The following is a 7,767-nucleotide window of genomic DNA, read 5'->3' on the forward strand; positions in this document are numbered from 1 at the left end:
GCGCGGTTAAAACCGCTGCGGAAACGCGAAAAAAAGCCACATGTGAACTCAGCCTAAATACACACGGCCTATAGTTATCTGTATGTAGAGAATGAATTCAGTCCCTGTATGTGTTTCCTCCAGATCTATCCAGTAAGAGGACAACACCAGAGAGATGTCCCCGTCCTCTTCTTCCACAGGACTGTAACCAAGAAGATCCCAATGTCCCTCAGGATCATCAGGTAGGTGGAGATAAGGTGTCAGGAGATCCCCCCCTATGATGTGTAGACGGCTGTGAAGGTCTTGTGCTCAGTCTTGTTTTATCTCACCATCCTGGTAGCTCTTCTCTGAACTTGATCTCGCTTTTCAATGCTTTTTTAAAATGTGGTGCCCAGAACTGGACACAGTGTTTCAGAAGAGATCTGACCAAGAAGGAGTAGACGAGAATAATTATTTGACGTGATTTAGACTCTATACTTCTCTAAATACGTCACAGAACTTATGTTGGCAGCGGATTACTCATGATTCTCTCCAAGAGTGTGACAACAGAACTTGTTTATTCGAGAACAATCAGGAACAATGTATGATCAGCTTAATAGATCAGGAATAAATCATTTCTGTGTCTCTATCTATGCAGCATCTACAGAAGGTTGCTTCTCTCATACACAGACAGGAAAACAAGAAATACAATCACATGCTTTCCCTGTGTGAGCCTCTGGGAGGTTTTTTTTAACTTTTAAAACATCATACAAAACTGTCAACTAAACACTCATACACCCCACTCAACAACGACTTACCCTGTTAGTCCCATTGCGGTTCTGAAGTCCACAAACTTGGCTCTTGATAATGGCTTTGTCATACCATCAGCTATCATCTTGTCAGACTCGCAATAAACAAACTCGAGTAAACCACGTTCTACTAAGTCACGTAAGTGGTGATGTTTTACATCAATGTGCTTAGTCCTTGCACTAATCTTACTGCTGGCAAGGTAACTGTTGGTTGAGCTAATGGCTTGCCAAAATCTTCCAAAAGTTGTTTCAACCAAATTATTTCTTGACTTGCATAAGCAGCAGACATATATTCTGCTTCTGTAGAAGATAATGCGACTGGCACTTGTTTTCTGTTGGACCAAGAAATTAAATTTTCTCCTAATTAGAACAAGTAACCACTTGTTGATTTCCGATCGCTTGAATCTCCAGCCCAATCTGCATCCACATAACCTCTGAGAGTGAGATCTCCTGATGCAGAAATCCTAAGATTTAGCCTTAGAGTTTCTCAAAGAATTCTCCTAATTGCATTCCACTCTCTTTGGCGTGGCTTGCTTACACGACGACAGTCTGTGGTTGTGATATCCGAACGAGTTGCGGTTGCTATGTACAGAAGCGCCCCCACTGCTTGTCTTTAACTCTCATTGCTGGGTAGCAGATCTCCTTCTAACTTTAAGTAGGATGGATCCATTGGTGTTGACGCACCTTTGCTTTCTGACATTCCAAACTGGTTTAGGATTGCGGAAATTTTAGAACTTTGGTCAAGAAGAAAACTCCCATCTTCATCTCTATGGATTTGCATTCCCAAATAATACGTCATATTTCTAAGGTCCTTAGTCTCAAAAGTGCTGGTTGAGAATTTCTCCTAGCTTTGCAATTTCTTTTTCATCTTGATGAGACATGATTACATCGTCTACATATAGGAGAACATACATCCACTCCTTCGCCGCTACATTTTTCGTGTACAAACATGGATCAGCTTGAGATCTCTTAAATCCTTCATCCCTCAAATCCTTGTTCATTTTCGAGTTCCAAGCTCTTGCCGACTGCTTAAGTCCATAGAGAGATTTTTGCATTTTACAAACAAGGTGCTCTTAAACATAATAACATAGTTAGCAAGGCCGAAAAAAGCCATGTGTCCATCCAGTTCAGCCTATATTCCGTCAGAATAAATCCCCAGATCTATGTCCTTCTACATCCAGCAGGTAAACAGGAAATACAGTCACATGCTCTTCCCGTGTGAGCCTCTGGGAGTTTTTTTTTTATACTTTATAGACAGCATACAAATCTAGAAACAAAACACTCATTGACAGGAATGGAGTTGTTGCACTAAACATATTTCAACAACTTGTGTAATGAGAACGGTGGAGATGGCAGGATTAGAGCTGATCATAGATGGGACTTCTCCATCTGTCGGTGACTTTTACAATATTTGTTTCAGGGTGAAGATCTGAGCCATATTAATACTACAGAGACATATGTGAGAGATGATGAGTGGTGTAAAGAGGAGATTCCCACATATGACTACCCAGGTGAGTAGTAACCACTGAATGCAGAGAAGTCACAGATTCCTCTCAGTCACCGGCTGTGGCTGTTTTATCGGTGGTGTAGTCCGGCCGTATTACCATGGTCACCATTTTGCCTCTAGACCACAACATTCTCCTCCACCCAAAACTGTTCAAATGACTTTGGGCATTGAAAGCCCTTTTCTATAGAACTTAGAACCTGGAGGATCCATCCACCTCAAAATGCTGACCGTTACCTGCCCAGTTCTGTAACTATAAAGCCAAATGACAGCGTACGTAGAATGTGCTGACAAGATAGAAAATCACTTGAAGAAAAATATTATGATGGGCCTCTAAGAGAAAGCGGAGGGTAATGATGCTGTTGTCTTCCTAGAATCCCAAGATCTAATTTCAGAGCTGAAATCTCATCTCCCGAGATCTTGATACCGAGATCTCCATCTGCGCATGCGTCGCCCCCAGGCTGCCATGTTCACGGAGTCTTCCGCACAGGAGGAAACCACGGATATGCGGGGGGCTCTGGCCTTTCACAAAATGTCAGCAGAGCCCCCAGCAGCGGCGGACACACCAGGCAGCAGCAGCGGACACCCTGGGCAGCAGTGCCAGGCACTCCAGCAGCACCAAACTCTCTCAGTGGCGCACTACTCATCGGACACCCCCTCATCCCACCCTGTGGCCTGCAGCATCACCCCACTCCTGCCTCCTCCAGCAGCAACTATGGGACCCCACTTCACCACAGCAATAAGACGCATGGATTATAAGAAGCACCACCGTGTTATTAAAAATAATTTTTCCTATTTTTCTCCTCACAATTTGGGGTGTGTCTTATAATTCGGAGCGTCTTATAATCCAAAAAATACGGTAACATGTTTTTTTATTCTAGTTCTTTTTGTACAGGTTCATTTTGTATGGTAGTCTGATGATGGTGGGATCGGCCTGCCTCACTTATGTGAGTCTGCAACTACCTGGTAGCCTTTAAAATAAGGTCTCCATTACCTCTGCCAAATGCCTGAGATCTAAATTTAAGACACATCAGCTCTGCACTATTATAAGAAGTTATCCGTAAATGTCTAATATTTCTTGAAACTCATCTGACAGAAAATATTGGCCCTTACGATGGTTTAGATTGCCAAGAGCCACCGAGCCCCATACTCTAATTACCCAGAGAGTTTTCACCAGGATAATAGGAAACAAATGGACCTTACAAATGATTTCCCAATGTCTCTTGAATCCAACAATCCCCTATATATGTTTGTACACTACTCTCTGGGCACATGGTAGGGTAAGAAAGGAAGGAGCGCCATTTAGCTATTCGTACCCAGATCTTGATGGAATACTTTGCAGACACAATGTATTGGGAGCACTGTTAGTGATCACCTGGCAGATGAAAAGATGGCCACCACGAGAAGGCTTGGCTCTATCGACTCTATTTTCCAGATCCCAGTGATTGCCTTGCTCATCATCCTTTAACCCCTCTTCATGGATCTGGACTTACACAGAGACCCCTAGGCTTGGGCCATGGTGTTACCTGCTATTCTGTGGAGTGAGATGGCAAGAAGAATAGTCAGGTAGCTGGTCATAACCAGGAGGGCAGAGAAAGTACAAAATCAGAAGACACAAGTGTAGTCAGTAAGCGGGCTGGGATTACACCAGGAAACAAATACACCAGCTGAGCACAGAGGACTGAACCAGAGGAGAACAAGGCTGTATCTGGCAGATTCCGGGAATATGCTTCAAGCTTTAGTAGGGTTTGGTGCTTTCTATTTGGCTTAAGCAGGTAGCAGATTGCTACCAGATTGCTGGACAGCACACAAACCCATACTGCCAGGCTGGATGAAACTACTGGTCTCAGGCACCCTAATCTTATTGGCTGGACAGAGCCAGCGCCACCCAGAGCTTCTGGTTTCGACGTCTCTTCTATTACCAGCAACGCCTGCACAATAAATAAGGCGCTGCTTGGTGATGGAATCAAACATCGCAGGAGCAGATTCCAGTGGAGAGGGGACACACCATCTGCAGATGCCCTAATATAGCAAAATTACAGGGAATTGAAGCAGTAGAAATCCCCATAAAGTGGCTCCATTATGGAAATTATAACCCTCAGTGAATTATTCTATGGGAGTAGTGACACTTTACGGAAATTAGCTCGCACTGGATGTTGCAACATGAAAATTGCACATTTGCCATTTTATTATCCAACACATAATGCCCGGATTGTGCTCCAGGAAACACACACCGTAAATTCAGTGGGTTCTTCTCACTATAGTAATGCCAAATATACGGATGCTAAATATGGTTTGGGCGCACTACAAGGCTCAGAAGAGAGTGGATATTTGACTTTGGGAGAGCAGATATTGCTGGATTGGTTTATGGAAGCCATGTTGCTTTTCAAGAGCTTTTGAGCCACAAATATTGTGGAAACCTTTTGGTTTTCCTCTGACAGATGATGGACCTTAGTGGTGTCTTGTGTTTCCGTGAGATGAGTAGATGTGTTATTGGTATAATTTTTGCCTATATAATATTGTTTTTTGGCTTTTTATTCCATGTTTGGGAGGCAGAATGAACAAACCACTGAACACCATGATGCACTGGTCATGCTATGAGGCTTTCGATTAGACTGTGAACTGTCATTGTCTTGGAGAATAATTCAATATTTATAAAAAGCTTCTATTTTTTATGGACAGCTTAAGTAGAAATGTTCAAAAGTATAAAATGTGAAGATATTTTATTCAAAATTATTAATTGGTTTTATTTTTAGCAGATGACTGTACCAGGAGATCAGAGGGAACGCTGACATCTTCAATTTTTATATCTGATGATCTTGAGATCTCACAGGACCCAATTGAAGTTAATGACATTACTCCAGATATACCATCATCCCTTCATAGCAAAGATCTGTCATCTGATCCTATGAAACAGGTCCCATCTTTTGGTTCATTACCAACTACTAAGGAAAATCAAAGTCACAATATAGGCATTAAAAAATTAATTGATTCTAAAGGAAAGGAGACATTTTCATACTCAGAATATGGAAATAGTTTTCTTGAAAAGACTGTTCTTAAACATGAAAAAATTCATATAACAGAGAATAGATTTTCATGCTCAGAATGTGGGAAATATTTTACTCAGAATTCACATCTTGTTGCACATGAGAGAATTCACACAGGGGAGAAGCCATATTCATGTTCAGAATGTGGGAAATGTTTTAGCCAGAAATCAGATTTGGTTAAGCACCATAGAACTCACACTGGGGAGAAGCCTTTTTCCTGTTCACAATGTGGGAAATGTTTTAGCAAAAAATCAAATTGTGTTAAGCACCAGAGAACTCACAGAGGGGAGAAGCCTTTTTCCTGTTCAGAATGTGGGAAATGTTTTAGCAATAAATCAGATTGTGTTAAGCACCAGAGAATCCACACAGGGGAGAAGCTTTTTTCCTGTTCAGAATGTGGGAAATGTTTTATGAAGAAATCAGATTTGGTTAAGCACCAACGAACTCACACAGGGGAGAACCCTTTTTCCTGTTCAGAATGTGGGAAATGTTTTAACTGGAAATCACAATTGGTTTATCACCATAGAACTCACACGGGGGAGAAGCCTTTTTCCTGTTCAGAATGTGGGAAAAGTTTTAACTGGAAATCAGATTTGTTTAAGCACCAAAGAACTCACACGGGGGAGAAGCCTTTTTCCTGTTCAGAATGTGGGAACTGTTTTGCACATAAATCACATTTTGTTACTCACCATAGAACTCACACAGGGGAGAAGCCTTTTTCCTGTTCAGAATGTGGGAAATGTTTTACAAAGAAGTCAGATTTGGTTAGGCACCAAAAAATTCATACAGGGGAGAAGCCTTTTTCCTGTTCAGAATGTGGGAAATGCTTTGCAGATAAATCACATTTCGTTACTCACCATAAAACTCACACAGGGGAGAAGCCTTTTTCCTGTTCAGAATGTGGGAAATGTTTTACAAAGAAATCAGATATGGTTAAGCACCAAACAACTCACACAGGGGAGAAGCCTTTTTCCTGTTCAGAATGTGGGAAATGTTTTACCCAGAAATCATATTTGATTAAGCACCTAAGAACTCACACATGGAAGAAGCCTTTTTCCTGTTCAGAATGTGGGAAATGTTTTGTGAGGAAATCATCTCTTCTTAGTCACCAAAAAACTCACACAGGGGAGAAACCTTTTTCATGTCCTTAATGTGGGAAATGTTTTCTATCTAAATCAACTCTTAATAAACGTCAGGGAAGTCATACGGGGAGAAGTTTTTTTCATGTTCAAAATGTTGGAAATATTTTAACTCAAAATTGTATCTTCTTAAATGTGTTGACCACTACTCGGACAACCCCTTGTCATTACTCATGTTTGGCAATGTTAAAATAAAAACACTCATTGTGCGAGAATGATCAGTACTAAATATATTGAACAGCCATGTCAGACTGAGCTGCCATGTTAGAAAAACTTTTGCCAACTAAACATTGCAGCTAATGAGATGACCTTATGGGAGCTCTAGCCAGAATTTAGACATAAAATGACATCAGAGCCATTAGCAGCAGAGTTGAGCAAAACAGGTCGACCAGATTCATAAGTCGCCGACTTATGCAAAAGTTGGCCATGCGGTCGTCAACCCAAGCGCCAAAGTCGGTTTTCCCAGAATGCCAGCATGTGACTTTTTTCAGCCAATGAGCAAGGACGTAAACTGTGGGCAATGAGATGACATGTGCAGCATCCGGGGGGAGAGAGAGAGATTTCACCGCCTCTAGGGTTAAAATTCATGCCGGCGAAAATCTTCCGGGCATGCGCACTTTAAAAAAGCGGTTCGGCATGTAGGTGTGTTTACTGTCCTCCACTCACTGCTGACTTTTATTCCCCATTGAGTTGCATTGGGTTTCGTGTTTCACGATAGTCGGCCAATTTAGTTCGACTCGACTTTTGAGAATGTCGGGTTTCATGAAACCTGACTCGACCCTAAAAAAGGCAAAGTCGCTCATCCCTAATTATCAGGTATGGTTGGCATACACAAAGGTTAATAGGAGTAGCTGCAGGGCATTGTGAGAGTAAATAATGGTGTCACATGGTAGTAAGTAGTGTCTGTGATGAGGACAATACAGTAGTCAATATGTGAAGAGTTATGTGAGTAATGACATTAGATAAAAGGGACATGGAGATTTATGGACTGTAATGGAGTTTGGTGAAATACTCCTAAATATTGTCATTTTGTATTATCACTTTCTTTTGTATTCTAGAATACATGTCTTTCCCTGCAGTATGAGGTTATCATGTATACACCTTTTACCGCTCTATGTAGTTCGTTTGTCTAACCATATATATAAAAAGCCCAAATGAGGTCCTCCATATATTCAGAAGTAGAAATCAACAACACGGCCTACAAACATTACTCCCATAAACAACATTTCAGTATGAAATAAATATTTATTTCAACAAAACACATAAAAAAATGTAAAGACAAGAGATTATGTAGAGAGAAATCATCAGGT

Source organism: Dendrobates tinctorius, unplaced genomic scaffold (assembly GCF_039654945.1).
Source record: "Dendrobates tinctorius isolate UK_male_01 unplaced genomic scaffold, ASM3965494v1 ptg000126l, whole genome shotgun sequence".
In the NCBI taxonomy this organism is placed as follows: Eukaryota; Metazoa; Chordata; class Amphibia; order Anura; family Dendrobatidae; genus Dendrobates; species Dendrobates tinctorius.